Here is a 16,328-nt window from a genome sequence, read left to right on the forward strand (position 1 = left end):
TTCCCAAAATTTCACTCATATCCTCAGATACAGAGCATCAAACAACTTTACCTGCTGAGTCACCTGAAGGGTGACTATTGCAACTGACCCTACTATGGGAAACAGACAACAACCACAACACAGAAAGATAGTGTCACAGACTTACCATTATTTTTGACAGACCTCCATTTTTAGGGCACATAGTTTCATTTTCTAAGTTACTGAATCTAAAACACAAGGGCACAATCATCTTGAGAGATGTGTTTCTGCTTCCAATCAACAACCTGAATTCCTGTAAGGGATTTTGATGCTGAATGTGCAAGTTTTACTGTTAATGGGGTTACTGGTCATGAAGAACCTGACAATGAGGGGTTCTGAGATTTGGAAGTGAAACACCCTGAGGGGAAGGCTGTGTTCACCCAGCCTTCAAGTACCCACACAGTTTGGGGTAGAATTACGTTTCAATTTCCTGTTCTGTAAATTTGGAAGATTGCATCAGCAACCTCCCTGCTGCAAGAATTGGCTTTCCTGTGAAGATTCAAGGATTTGGGATCACTGTCTCCCTGAGCATTTGCTCTGGAACCTGAATATGGCAGATTTATTTCAGCTCAGTCCTTGTTACCACTGTGAATTTCAGTGGCTTATTATGGACAGAGTGATCACAGACAGCTCTGGCCTCAGAATCCATCAGATCAGATTGTGTCTAAACTTCTGATAAGACTTTTAAACCATATTTTTATTAATTTTTCTTGAATGGAATAAAGATACACATGGGTAATACCAGCTTTAGATAGAATAACTATGTTTTATTAGCATGTGTCTGGTTTGCCTGAGGATAAATAGTGTTCTATTTTGCAGAAAATATGAAACTGAGCACTGCTTCTCCAAGGAAAAGTTGTGTTATGGGTAGAAGTGGGTGAGTGGGTGATATACATAGAAGCCCATCTGAGCATATGTACTCTCCCATCCATCCCTCACTCAGTGCCTGGACAGAATCATAAATGTATCCTACTCCTCCTCTTATTTTTTTCTTTTTTAAAAATTTGAGACAGAATCTTGTGAGGCTACAGAGCTAAGCCTTGAACTTGTGGTCTTCCTGCCTCTGCCTCTTTAGTAGATGGGATTATAGGCCTGTGTTACCAGGCCCAGCTCCCTGCATTCTTTGTCAGGGAGCTCCTTCATTTTCATGGCCATACTTAATGTATACTTAAATTTTCCAAGTTACATTTAAACTGTGTTTTCATGAAATGTCTGGCACACAAATTGTTGCACTTAAAGACAAGCTTGTATAATACATTTGACATAAAACTTGATACATAATAAGTAACCCCATTTTTTGTTATATTCATTTGTTTTAAAATATATACTTACGTTACTGAATGCTTATGTGATTTTTTTAATGTCATACATACCTACTAAGAAATAAGGAATTATAAATTTACTGTTGCTTTAAAAACCCAAATGTTGACCTTTTAGTTTGGTAATGGATTTTTTTGTTTGTTTGTTTAATGAATTTCCCTTTAAGGGGTACTACCCCTCTTCCAAAACAATCAGTGCAAAAGGCAAATTCCATTATTCTACATTTATGTAAGAATACCTGTAGATTGTAGGAGCCAGAGGGGTCAAGGACATCACAAGAAAACGCACAGAATCAACTAATCTGGGCTCACAGAAGCTGACACACTGAACCAACAAGCAGGGAGCCTGCGTGGGACTGATCTAGGCTCTTGCATGGAGCTGACAGTTGTGCAGCTTGGTCTGCTTATGGGACTCCTAACAGGGGCTGTCTCTGACTCTTTTACTGGCTTTTGGGACCCCATTCCTCATACTGGATTGCCTTGCCCAGCCTTAACACAAGGCAGAGTAATGAGTCATATACTACAACTTGAAATGCCATGTTTTGTCGAAATCCATGGGAGTCCTGCCCTTTTCTGAATAGAAATGGAGGAGGAGTGGACTATGGGGGCAGACAGGAGGTGGAGGGAGGACTGGGAAGAGAGGAGGTAGGGGAAACTGTGGTCGGAGCATAAAACAAACAAACAAACAAACAAATAAATAAAAACTTTAAAGAATAACTTGTATGCAGTCCTGCTCTAAGCAACAATAAAACAAAAATTTGACTATAAAAATTGTTTAAATGTGCTAAAATATGAAGATCAAACTTTAAAGTTTGATGTTTTCTTTAGTTATTGAAAGTAGCTAATTTCAGGAAGGTCGCTAATGGCCTGGACATGATCACATTTGTCTTTTTTGTGATATTTGAGTAAATACCACCCCTGGGAAACATACCTTATAATAAACTGCCTCAGATCTTTAGAGGAAATAAGAGTTAGGAAATATACATTAGTAGAGACATAGTTATAGGTGTCTTTGATTTTGTTTTAGAATATGGAAACAATTTTCTCTGTAACAGCATTTACTTGTTTTATTCCCTTGTCCATTGACGCAGAACACTTGCTTTTTTCCAAAAGCATATGCATTTCCTTCCTGAGGATAATTATACCCTGAAGGCAGAATTTCTTTCCAGTTCCAAGGGGAGACTGCAGGCTTCTCTTAGTAGAGATCACATTGAAAGTTAGGAAATCAGGCCTGGTGGTGGTAGTGCACACCTTTAATCCCAGCACTGGGGAGGAAGAGCCCGTCGGAACTCGGTGAGTTTGAGACCAGCCTGGTCTTCAGAGGAAGATCCAGGATAGACACCAAAACAACACAGATAAACCCTGTCTCAGGAAAAAAAAAGTTAGGAAACCAAGTCATCAGAAACTTAGTCCTATCATGACCTACAAATGCAATCAATAAATATCAAGTGGACTTCTTAAATTTTGCTGTATTAGGATAACATGAACTTCTGTAATCAACTCCCAGATTTTGATGAGTTGTCTGTCATAATAGAATTTCTCACTATTGAGCAGATCCATTAACGTTTTCATTTTCTTAGCAGTAACTTTTTTCTCTTCAAGACTAAAAGAGAGCTTCATTTTTGAGCTCTGTCATCACACATTAAGAAGTTTCCCAAAATAATAGGTCTGTTTTCAAGGTGACTTGGTACTTCGAACCATTTAAATGTTCCTCATCATACTCTTTCACTGGACTCTCTTTTCTCTAATGATTTCATGACAATATATAGAACCCTGATGACAGCCATGTTTTTAAATGATAAAGGGGCTATTGCGAAGTGACCAGGGTACATGCAATTTAAGGATTTTGCTGATGTTGAGCTTGAACTAAGGTTTATAATGATGGTGGTCAGACACGTAAGGGATAGGAGGCTACTGGAAGTCCCAGAAATCTTGGCCTCTTTGTGCACCGGTGATTATGAAGAACATCTGATTCAGACAAAGAGTGTCCTGAAACAGTGTGCTCAACGAACGTCACTTTGGTCTTAATAAAACAAAAAAACCAACAAGAACAACAACCAAAAATGCCCTTTCCTTGCAAGCCTAATCATAAGCATTTGCATTTCATTTTGGCCCATCAGGTATTCTCTTGGAAGCACTGACTAAGCACATTCTCTTTGCTCCAGCCTCAGAGTGCAAATTGGCTGAGTTATCAGCTTCAACAAGCTTGTCAAAAGTATGGAACCAGAGAAATGTCCTTACGTGAAAACGTCCTTTCCCTTTAGAACTGTCAGATAGCTTCAGAAGCTGCTGTTTCAGAGAGAATGAGCCTGGCTCATGCTGAGTTGAACAAGAATAAGCACCTGAAGTACTGAAAAGGGTCTGCATGGCACTTCTTGTCTGTCAGACTTCTTAACACTGTTTTGCTTTTCATATGAAATCACTGCTGAGAATCAAAGGAAGATATAAAGTAGGCAATTAGGATTGGATGGGCTCTGCTAGTCACTGTAAGTGTAAATAAGGTGAGACTTTTATTAAAAATATAAAGCATATAAGAATGCATTGTCATCAGCCATAGCAAATGCTCATGAAAACCTAGGTGGGCTAGCCACTTGTCTTTGTAATGTCTTGTGTGAAGTTATTTGGTAACCAGCAGATTAATGAACCATTAGAAAACACCACAAGAAGCATATTGTAAGTTATTTAGTTTGATGTGCTTAATAAAAATATATACCTCTGGCCAGTGGGTGGTGAGCATAAAATGGAATCTTAAGTGTTGATGGTTTAGGTTTCAAAGATTGCTTTTGAGGCAAACACCACATGTGTCACATCTGGTCCAAATGGCAATGTAAGACACTGGACGCTGAGTTTACTTTAAAAAAAATGGAATGGTGTTATGTATGCAAGTGTGTTTAAGGTGAGTTTTCAAATTACTTTAAACATGACACACAACGAAGCTATAAATGACATTTCTTTGCATCTCTCCTCTTTCTGGAGACTATATCCAACTTAACGTTCTCCTAAGTGCCTTGATCAGTCTTGTCTCTCTGCACTTAGGGGAATACAAATGATGATATTAGTATTCAGGGAACACTTCTTTGCTTGTTTTACATCACCCACTTTTGCAAATGGAAGGAAAAAATTGATCTCAGCTTCTCTCATAGTTTTATTACAATATCTCCTGTTAAAAGCTGTAAGTTAGCCTGGTGTGATTGTTCACCTCTGTAGTCCAAGAACTCAGAAAGCTAGGAAGGGTGATCACTAGTTCAAGGCTTGTTTGTACTACATAGAAGGGCCATTTGCCACCAAATATAGAAATCCAAACTTATAAAGAAAGTGATGGTTGGTTTATGATGTAATTATAAACAGTGCCATAAATGATAACTGCCTCATATGCCCTTTTAAAAAGGCCATCAGTTCAGTCACCTTATTACATCAACATTGCAGCACTAACAGAACATGCTATCTGACAATATGAAAGTTCTGAGTCTGTAAAACAATTTCTCATTCCCTCCTCTCCTTATCTATTCTACTTTCTGACTTCTTGAGACATTAAATGACTCATTTACATGAAATCATACAGTGTGTAAGTTGGCATTGGATTATTTCACTAAGCATGATATTCTCAAGAGCTCTCTGTAGTGTACCCTGTATTAAAATTTCTTTCTCTTACTTAATACTGAATAACATCCCATGATGTCCAGGTATATTCATATGTATGTTTGTGTCTGTGTTCATTTATCTTATTTCCTCTATCCTTTTATCTTCGGTGAGTTTCTTTTTTGGTTGTTGTTATAATGTTGAGAACATGACTAAACAAATGTCCCTTGAATATCCTGTGCTTAATGGGTATAATTTCATGGTGCTGGGATCATATCTGGGTTTATGTGCATGGTATGAAGCATTCTAGCACTGGATTAGATTATCAGATTCCCGCTTTCAGCTATTTCCACAAAAGATAATCCTGGATTACCTAGTGCTATATTCATTCATGCATGCATTCATTCATTCATTGAAACAGGTATATTTTTGCCATAGCATCTATGTTAGTCAACATTCTCATAAAAAATAATACTGGAGTTCCATCCAGTATCTATACATATTCTATAACTTCTATTTTTTCTGTGTCTTCTTGGTTTTTGTGTTTTAAATTTTGATTTTGTGTTTGGTAGATTGTTTCCAGTAGCTATCATATTGGTGAAGTGACACTTCATTGAGATTTTAATTCATAGTTTCATAAATTTCAGCATCTTCTATTGAAATTTTGTATATTACTTGGTAAAGTACACTCAAGTAGTATTCTTCATTATGTCATGTTACCACATTTTGGTTGTTGAGTTCATTATTATGTTTTCAGTGTTAATATCTTATCAAATACACAATTGACAAATATTTTCCATTCCATAGTTCCCATTCTTAATTTACAGAAATACAGCTGAGTGGATGTTCATTTTGTACTTCATAACTTTTCTAAATTATTAGTTCTCAGTTTTTGTCGACTAGTCTTTTAGATATAAGAGCATGTCAGAGATATTATTTCTTTCTCTTTTCCAACTTGGGTATCTTTTTTTTTTCTTGTGTAACTGCTCTGGTTATGATTTTCAGTTAATATCTTTGTTTTATTCCTATTGTAGTGAAAAATTTTCCAGCCTTTCTTTTTAAATTTTAATTTGGAGTTTATTACATACCAGACACTGAACTTGCTTCTATACAGGAATTATATTCGATATTCAAAACAGTTTTATGAAATAGGTATTTTTACATTTGGTTAATATATAGTTACACTGTGTTTTAGTGAGATTTGGGGAAATTATCCAATAGTTCTTAAGTAAAGAAACTTAGAAAAAAATCCTAAAATTTGACTCAGAATTAAAAAGCTTAGTTTATTTTTTTGTCTGTTTTTGTGTTCTCTTTTTACACTAAATTCATATAATTTGTGCCCTCCTCTTTCCCCCAACTCCTCCATTTTACTTACCTTCTACTCCCTGTCAAATCCGTAACCTCTTGTATAATTTTAATTATTTTTAACACCCCCCCTGTCTCTCTCTCTCTCTCTCTCTCTCTCTCTCTCTCTCTCTCACACACACACACACACACACACACACACACACACACACACACTGAGTCCATTTAGTATTGCTCCTATGAACATGTGTTTAGGGATGACTACTTGGGATTGGAAATCCATTCTATGAGCTCATCCCTGAATGAAGAAAACTAATTTGCCCTCATATAGTCTGCATTACATGCATGCAGATTTTCATCTATTAAATGCATGTAGAATTTCAGCTAGGGTGGGGTGATGTGAAATGCCCTCCATCCACTTTGGAATGTTGACTGGTGTGGTTATTATGCAGGTCTGGCTTAGACAACCATAGTGTTGAGATGTCATGAGTACAACTTCCTTGTCATGACTAGAAAACACTAACCATAGGTATTTTGCTCTTCTGGTTCTTACAGTCTTTCTGCTCCACCCACCCCCATTATGTTCCCTGAGCTTTATGTGTAGGGCATGTGTTGTAGACATATTAACTGCATCTACACGCTCACCTAATCTCTGTATTTTGACCTGTGTGGATCTCTGTAGTAGCCTCCATCAGCCAGAAAAAGAAATTCCTTTGGTTAGAGCTGCACTCACCAAGGCAGCATATGATTAGAAACTATATTAATTTAGGAAAACAGCAGTGTAAGTTCTCCTTTTGCATCTATGACCTGTCCAGCCACAGGTACTTAGCTATATTTACAGTTGTAGGCATTCATTCTATCCTATTGAGTGTGCTTTCAGTCCAGTTAGCTGTTGGCTGTTTCCCGAGACATAAGTGCTGCAACTGCACCATGGGGATATCTTGCAGGCTGGTCATTATTGTGCTTTGAAAGACTTACAGCTGGATAGATCTAGTGATTGCTTCTCTCCACTGGTGGCTTGCACAGCATCTTCTAGTATACTCAGGACTAGCACTTAAAGAGGAGGCTACCAGGTCAGTATTAGCGTGATTCTTCAAAGTCCTGTGTTTGAAGTATGTGGTATCTCACAATTAATGTCCATCCTTTCAGTTCTGGTATGCAACAAAGGCCAGTGGCAGTGGCCTATACTGGAAGAGAGGAGAGAGGTTTCCCTTTGACCGGCATTGGGTTTTTGTTAAATAATCTGTGGTTAATTCGATTTAAACTGTACCGTCTATCCACCTGCCTTTCTGTTTGCCTTTCTATCATATATATATATCTGTCTATCTACCGTCTATATGTGTGTGTGTGTGTGTGTGTGTGTGTGTGTGTGTGTGTGTGAAGTATGTCTGTATTTTTAAATAAGCTTATAAAATGTTTCTCTATGTTTTTTTCAAATAATCTTTCTTATCTATTTTTTCTTGTTTTGTTTGGACAGGGTTTCACTATGTAATTAATCAGCTCATGCTGGCTTGCAACTCACTATCTATCCCAGGCTGGCCTTAAACTCATGGAAATTCTCATTCTTTGGTCTCGTAAGCCCTGGGACTTTGAGCCTGTGCCACCTGCCCTGCTTCTTCTTCTTCTACATTCTCTAACATCTCTCTTTTCTCCACACTTTGATCTTTATCATAACATTTGTTGTATAAATTTTCATGTGCTTGCATGTCTCATAGCTGACATTTTCATTTAATTATAGTCTATATCTCACTTTGAACTGAAGTCTTGTGAAAACAGAAACTCTGGTTTAAATAAAGATCTGTGCAGCCTTTGCATACTTCTGATTTGTAATAGATATGTAATAAATTATGCTTGCCTTTATGTATTAAAATATCAACAAACACTAAGGTGTCACTTGACAAGTCTCTTATGTATGGATTTTACATACAAGATCTTACAGTTGATAATGCCATTCTGTTCCTCTATGGACATTTTAATAGAACATATGGAAGAGTAGCAAAGGAGACATAGATAGTATTATTCCTACCATAGGAACCCACCTAATTATGCAGCAAAGAATTAAATGTGGTAAAGTATGACCAGACTAAGTTAAATGTGTTTTTAACTTTAATTAAATATTCACTCCCAATCTAGAACCTTATGCCTCAAACAAGTTGAATTTTTAGCTATTATTCCTGTAGTCTTAAAGAATGAAGTTAAATTTGTTTTTCTTTATGAGATTCACCCCATTTTCTTCATTTTTCATTAGTCTCTGATATCTTAAATGTTGGCCACATAAATGGCTATCATTGTATTAATTCACCCATTCCTTAATGATGATAACTCATTTTGATATGTGTTTCAGTATATAATTTTTGTTTAGTTGCATGAATTCCACAGACTATATTTCCACAAACTAAGACAGCATCATGTGACTTGTCACAGGGAAATATGAACAGACATCTGCTTATTATAGATAGGACATCAGCAGACCCAGGAAATCATTAACCCCAAGACTGGCTTATGAATTTACTGGAGTTAATGACAAGGGGATGTGTAACTGAAAAGTAGCTCTTGGATGCAAACTCAAGAGAGGAGCATCCTTGGAGTTCCCTACCTGGTGAGCGAACAGGCATCTGCACCAATCTATCCCTCTTCTCCTACAATTGTTTACCTTGTAATGGAATTGGAGAAGGTCCTTGTAACATTTTAAACTTTTTTAGCCTTTTACATTTGTTTGAGGTCCTGAGGAGTGTGGAGGAGAGAATGTTTCAGTTTGAAGGAATAGCTACACAGCAGACAGGTGACTTGAGTTTAAAATATCCTGCTTAATTTCTTATTAGGATAATTATGTTCAAATGTAACACTCTAAACAGCTTTGAAAATGTTGATTTGTCATGGCCAGACTTTTTACTGAGTTTGACAAATTCCTTAAGTGTTGGAGTATGTGACCTAATTTTTATTCTGAACACAAATTATAGAGCCATTTAAAACTCACTTATAATATAAGCTTTTATTTTTAAAAGTTATGCTATGTGAGTGAGTTAGTTATTCATTCACTGAAATTATTCATCATGGTCAAGTAACTGTAATTACCTATTGGGAGCTACCATATATACCTTGTCCTTTTGAATTTGAAACCAAATTCAAATATTTTATTCTGAAAAGACCTCAGTTCTTCCTCAGGTGAAATGAGTAAGTGTGTGATAATTTCTAAGGAACATTTTTTGAATTGAATTACTTCTGAGAAAGCTAATTACTATACTATAGGTAGACTCTTCATTGCGGATGGTGCTGTGTGCTTCACAGTGTTACTCTCCGCCCAAACCAGATTGTTTCCCCCTTTCTCCACAGTCAAAGCAAATTGATAGAGTCAGTTTTGTGTGAATTTGGTCTGTGTGTATTTTCTGATACTCTGTCATACATGCAAAATTCCAGTTTTCAAATCATGAAGAATATCCAGAAATAAACAGTCATTCTTTGTCCTCCTCAACATCACCTGTAAAAGTGAGGCATTTAATGGGAAAGTTCACGCCTTCAATTTCAATGCTATTCTAACTGTATGTAAATTCATTAAGTTGTGTGATTTCGGGTCTGGTAATAAAACAGACACAGACATACTTTATTTTATGTATGTTTGATGTATTTTAGTTTGTAATTACTGTATAGAACGTTGTATATATACATTGGTTTGTTGTTATTTTGTTATTTTTATTTTATTTTTTAATTTTTGTGGACAGTGGTGGAGGATAAGAAAACAACATGGGAAAAATTGATCAAAATAAAATTAACAATGTCATGGGTAATCAGGATTGATGAACTTGTAAGAAGATAGAGTATATGGTCAAAGAAATCCATACACAAGGCATACTTGGAAAATCTTTCTACTATTCTTTATTAAATGTATCACATAGAAAACTTGGAGATGGAAATAATAAGGCTAGTATAATAGGCAACACTCACAGAACACTAAATCTAAGCCAGGCATTCTGCCAATCACTTTTCATATGTGAACTGACTAATTGCTTCTCCTCTTTTAATAGATTACAATGTCTCAGAGTTTGGGTGCATACCCAAATGTCACAAAAGCTAGTAAATAGTGAATCCCATGTTTCATTTCACAGTTGCTGTGATTAGTGAAAAAAAAATGTATGTAAAAGTGTGAACCCATAGGCAATGTTGGATCATGTTAAGCTTGGGTACAGGCTATTTATGATATAAAATATTCTAAGGCAATGGGAGAAAAACTTAGAATAAGTGAATGATGATAAGGAATAAATCATACATAGAAAGTATAATTTCAGTGCTTACTTTTTAAGGGGAATCCAGTCCACTGTTGTGCCTGTCACATATTAGAATATGGACAGAGATGGCCAGTTATATGTGTCATTTTTTAAAAGTCTATCCTTTGAACTAGACTGTCAATTAGAGGGCAAACTATAATAAAATGCAAAATGAATTAAACAAAATAATGGAAACCCTCATTACTGTGACCATATGCATTTTGGTTTTACAAACAAGAAAATAATTAGTCTCTTCTGAACTTGACTGTTCTTGATGAGTGGTCTTGGTTGCGGGTCCCCTACACCAAATGTGTGTCTCACTATTATTCAGGGCTGTTCCCATGTGCTTCTTTCAAAATGCTGCAATTGAACATCTGCTGTGACAGCTTCCATTAAGGCAGAGATGAACTTTCCTCCATTGCATTCTAGTTTAGAAGGCTGATAATGTGGAAATATTACTGTGACCTATAATTGGATCACCATTTGTGGGCTCAGCTGTGGAAGACAGAGCATTGTGTAAAGGTACAGATGTGGAAACAACTTGGAGGGACTATATACATGCTTCTCAGAGGTCTATTTACTTTAAATAGATAGATTGTGTCTTTCATAGGCCCTTATCTCTATAAGACTGTTGGTAGTAGAATTCAAACAGCTATAAAAAATAGAAAAAAAATGCCATTATTTCTGAGGGATCTGAAAAATCTCTAATACATGGGAGGAAGAAGAATGAGTACTTTGAGGATTTGGGGATGATAATTAATAAAGTGATTTAAAATGTGATTTAAGAGCTGCAGCAAAGTCATACCGTGCTTGCTTCATATGCATAAACTTTAGGTCCATCTTTAGTACAGCCCAAAATATTTGTTTAAATTTACTTTTTCTTTACTGAGATCATGGAAGAAGTCATAAATATAAGTTACCTGAATCACTTTATCAAGAAATGTTTAAGCCAGGCAGTGATGATGCATCCCTTTAATTCCAGGACTCAAGAAGCAGAAGCAAGCAGATCTCTGTGAGTTCAAGGCCAGCCTTACCTATAGAGCTAGTTCCAGGACAGCCAAGGTTACAGAAAGACACTCTATCATGAAAAACAAGCAAACAAACAAAATATAACAAGAAAAGAACAATGACATAATTCCTGAAAAAAATGCAGAGTAAATAAAGAATTGAAAAGTAACTTGCTTAGCACTAAATCAAGATACTACCATTAATATTTTTAAATTCATTAGTTTTATCTCAATATAATGTACATATTTACACAATTGTGTCATATTGTTGTTCACTCTTATTTATCAGTGTTACACAATAAATTATATTAATAATCTTTAACTATATCTATTCAAGTTAATAATTTTGCTATGTAATTTTTTACACACCATATATATATATATATATATATATATATATATATATGTGTGTAAAACTAAATAGTTTATACTATGTGTTGTTTAACTTAAATTTTCATCTATAAAGGTTCTGGACTTAATAAGTTTATATGTATTTTGAACTAATAAGTGTATATTTTCCTTTATTTACTTTTGTTTCTTTCAATAGATCGAGTTATGTGTTTTTTAAAATTTGTATTGCAAGACACCTTGTGGTGGCACACGCCTTTAATCCCAGCACTCAGGAACCAGAAGCAGGCAGATCTCTGTGAGTTTGAGGCTAGCCTGGGCTGCAGAATGAGTTTCAGGAAAGTCCTAAAGCTATACAGAGAAACCTTGTCTCAAAAAACAAACAAACAAAAAAAGAAAAAAACCCAAACTTGTTGCTGACTGTCTCAGATACTTCAGAGTCAAATATCAAAAGATACAATGTTACGAAAACCTAGGAAAAAATTTTTTTTTTTTTATTGTTTGTTGAGACAGGGTTTCTCAGGGCAGTTTTGGTACCTGTCCTGAATCTCTCACTTTATACCAGGCTGGCCTCAAACTCACAGACATCTGGCTTGGCTCTGACTCCCGAGTGCTGAGATTAAAGGTGTGTGCCACCACTGTCCAGCATGGGAAGCTCATTTTTATAAAACACACCTTGCAATTGTAAAGACAAAAATGCAAAATTACCCAAATAAATGAACATGATTTTGTAAAACGTCAAGTTCTGTGACTATACTCAAAATGAGAGCTAAACTAGGATCCACTGGGGCTGGGTTTGTTAGAAGGGCTCCAGCAGGGTAGGTTTGAACTTTGAGCTGAGTTCTAAACAGACACAGAAACATAGCCTGTCGATCATCTGTTAAGTAGTGTTTGAAAAGTATGAAAGAGCTTGAAATATTTGCATAACAGGAAAATCCAATATGAATGTGCTTAATGATTTGAAGTGAGGGAAGAAAGGGAGTCGCAAAATTTCTCTTGTGCCACTGTGCCCTGCAGTTCTGTTGCCTCTTATAAAATAATCACTCAGAGGCTTATATCAATTATCAACTGTATGGCCTATGGCAGGATTCTTGCTAGCTAGCTCTTTCATCTTAAGTTAACCCATTTCTATTAATCTATGTATTGCCACATGTTCCATGGCTTTACCTACGTCCCATTACATGTTGCTCTTTGGATGGCAGAAAGGGGGATATGATATAGACATGATAGGATAAAAGGGTAGATTATGAAATCTACTTTTAAAGAGCAACAACTTATTTGAAATGTCTTACATTGCTATAGATTTTGGTTTATTGATACAAATTTGGAGTTAATTTGTTATACTGTATATATATATGTATATGTATGTATGTATGTATGTATATATATATATATATATATATATATATTTCTATTCTTGTTTAAGGTGTTATGTTTATGCAACTCATATTGCAATGTATAATTAAGAAATACAAATTAATAATTAGTCTTCTATGATAGTCAAATTTATGGTCATGTTAGTTATGATTTTAGATATAGAAAGATATATTTCAATTAGGTAGGTAATTTTTAAACACTTCAAAGACTTACAAAATATTGTAATCAAAATGTTTTTAAGAACTTAGCCTTTTCTGGACAGTGGAAAAATGTCTGTTCCTGACTATACCAATTACTTCAAAGAGGATGATAGGCATTGAAGAAACTCATTATGGAGTTTGCTTTCTTTGTGGCAAAAGTTAGTCACTGGGAAAAAATGCTCTTGCATTGACAAGATGTTGTATAAACTGGACATTTAGGACTAATAGGAAAATGACCACTGAATTATGAGTAAACAAGGCAAGATGGTCCTTCAGGTTCCTGCTTCACAGAGGAGACTACCAGACATTCTGCAGGACACAGGGAGAAGTGACTGAGAAACTCTAGACCTATAGGCTGAAGATGGATACCACAAAGCAGAGGAACTTTGAGTGACTGTCCAGGCAGCCAGATGTCTCTGTCATTCTAGATTTTTGGAAGTTGCTTACAATACACTTCCCGTTTACTTAGGTAATAGATCGTTCTGGGGTCTTTGATGGAGGTGAAGACTGGATAGTTATAATTATATCTTTCCTTAGTCATGATAAAAGATGAATTAGATATAAAACTTTAGACTCACAAAATAGCATAGATGGCAGAATATTTTCTAATTTTGCCAAATATAAATAGACTAGATATTTTAACTGTAATTCTTGCTTGATAATTTCTTTGTTATATATAATTTTATTATGTTAAAATTAAAACCTTCCTATTTTATTAGACAGAAAAGGGGAAATGCTGTGGGATGTCCTTCTGTACACTATGAATATATGCTGTTCTTATTGGTTAGTAAATAAAGCTTCATTGGCCTATGGCAGGGCAGGGTGGAGCCAGGTGGGAAAATCCAAGAGAGACAGTGAGAGGAGAAAAGAGAGTGGAGGGAGACACCAAATGCTGTCCAAGGAGCAACATGTAATGGGATACAGGTAAAGCCATGGAACACGTGGCAATATATAAAAAAAATAGAAATGGGTTAATTTAATGTGAAAGAGCTAGCTAGCAAGAAGCCTGCCATAGGCCATACAGTTGATAATTAATATAAGCCTCTGAGTGATTATTTTATAAGAGGCAACAGAACTGCAGGGCACAGTGGGACAAGAGAAACTTTTGCTATAGGATAGTAAGAGATGGGTCCAAAGAAATAGTGCTGTGGAAGTAGGTATTTCACTCTAAGCATTGCGGAAAACTTTTGGACTATATTTACCAAGGAAGACAGAGTTATACGTAAGTTTTATTGCTATCCTATTGAGGACAAGGATGTAACAGGGAGACAGTGACAATGATATTATACTAATTCACATGTAATAGTTATTTTTCCACCAATGGTTAAGACTGAAGACTTATCAGATTTGTTATAATATTTGGCATGCATTTAACTTCTTCTTCTACAAGTATTTCTAGGGTTGGATAGATTGTTCAGTGGTTAGAAGCATATGCTGCTCTTCCAAAGGACCTGAGTTGGATCCTCCAATAACACCTTTTTAGACAGCTCACAACTGCCTGTAACTCCAGTTCCAAGAGGGATTCAACATCTCTGACTGACACAGTCACCTATGCTCACATGTACACACCCTCACACCAACATATACACATATACATAATTAAAAACAAAACCACAAAGTATTAAAATATATCACTAAGAAGATAATATTGAGAAGAAGGAATCTCATTTTAGAGATTTCTGTAAATGCTACTCAGTATTCACAAGAAATTAATGCCATATATCATGCAGTTGTAATCTCTCATTTACCTAAAAGTTTGCTAAATATTGTCTCTGCCCATATGAATAAGTTAGAATTTTGTCAAGAAGATGACAGCCTGTGATATTAAAAGTGTGTCCTGTAAAATATTAAGTTTTATAGTTGTAATGTTTAGGAATAATTTACACATCACATGTAATATATTTGGCAAAAACATGAGGTTTTTAAACAGTGAAAACTATTTTGCATTTTAGTTTTTGGAATTTAGTAGAAATACAAGATGGAAACATGAAAGTGTCTTCTAAGGTCACCTGCAAATTAATAAACTATTCCTAGGATGAGAGTAAAAGCTACAGTATGCATGTTGAACAACTGTGGCATTTTATACACAGGAAACATGTTATTACATTTAAATTAATCCTGTAATTTGTTGATAATGGAGTTTTACTGCCTTCTCAGTACTGGAACCGTTGTAGAGTCTTAGAAGAGGCAGAAGTTCAGACTCGCAGTTCATAACCTAAACCTTGGTGATCCATTAGCTAAAGGAAAGTAATAAACAATGATTACTAGACACGCTTATTGTTTCTACAGGTGATAATTTTTTTTAAAGTTCTTTTTTTCAAAAATCATGGAAGCTTTAGAGAAGAAAGTGAAATTTCTCTGACAATCTAATTTTGGAGATAAAGCTATTATCTAGAAGAACATACAAGCAAGAGTAATCACTGAAGCTCAAGATTCTAGTTGGGTAACAAGTCATTTTAAAAGCTTACAAAATGTTGTTACAGTAGATAAAGAAGATTAATCCTATATTTTACCACTGATGAGAATGTATTTTGAAGTCTGCCCATTAAAGAAGCTAACAGGTGCTCTTGCATGCTCAAAGGACAGATCAAAATCCACATTAAACACATTCATTACCCTGATGGCTTCTCCCTACATACAGAAAAATTAAATGGGAAAATGAAAATATATTGGTTACGTTTTTCCAAATGAGTAATGGTGTCAGGGAAAAACAAAGGAAAATATCCATAGAATAGAACTGCTGAGTTCCCTAGAGAAAAAGGAAGAAATGGAAAGCCACAGGTAAAAGGGCAGTAAGGGGAAAGGAGAAAATTTGTGGTAAGTAGTGACTGCAGACACAGGAGGGGAACCTACAGGCTTAACCAGGAAGAAACTTCAGCACACACATGAGTGAGGATCTGTGTGTAGAAGTGG

At 35.6% G+C, this 16,328-nt stretch overlaps 1 protein-coding gene across 4 annotated transcripts in view; it reads left to right on the forward strand.

Annotated features, from left to right (window-relative positions):
* Gabrb2 (gamma-aminobutyric acid type A receptor subunit beta2) overlaps positions 1-16,328 on the forward strand; it is a 224,499-nt gene that overhangs the window by 56,113 nt on the left and 152,058 nt on the right. The window lies entirely within an intron of this gene.

The sequence above is a fragment of the Onychomys torridus genome, chromosome 8 (genome assembly GCF_903995425.1).
Source record: "Onychomys torridus chromosome 8, mOncTor1.1, whole genome shotgun sequence".
NCBI classification, from domain to species: domain Eukaryota; kingdom Metazoa; phylum Chordata; class Mammalia; order Rodentia; family Cricetidae; genus Onychomys; species Onychomys torridus.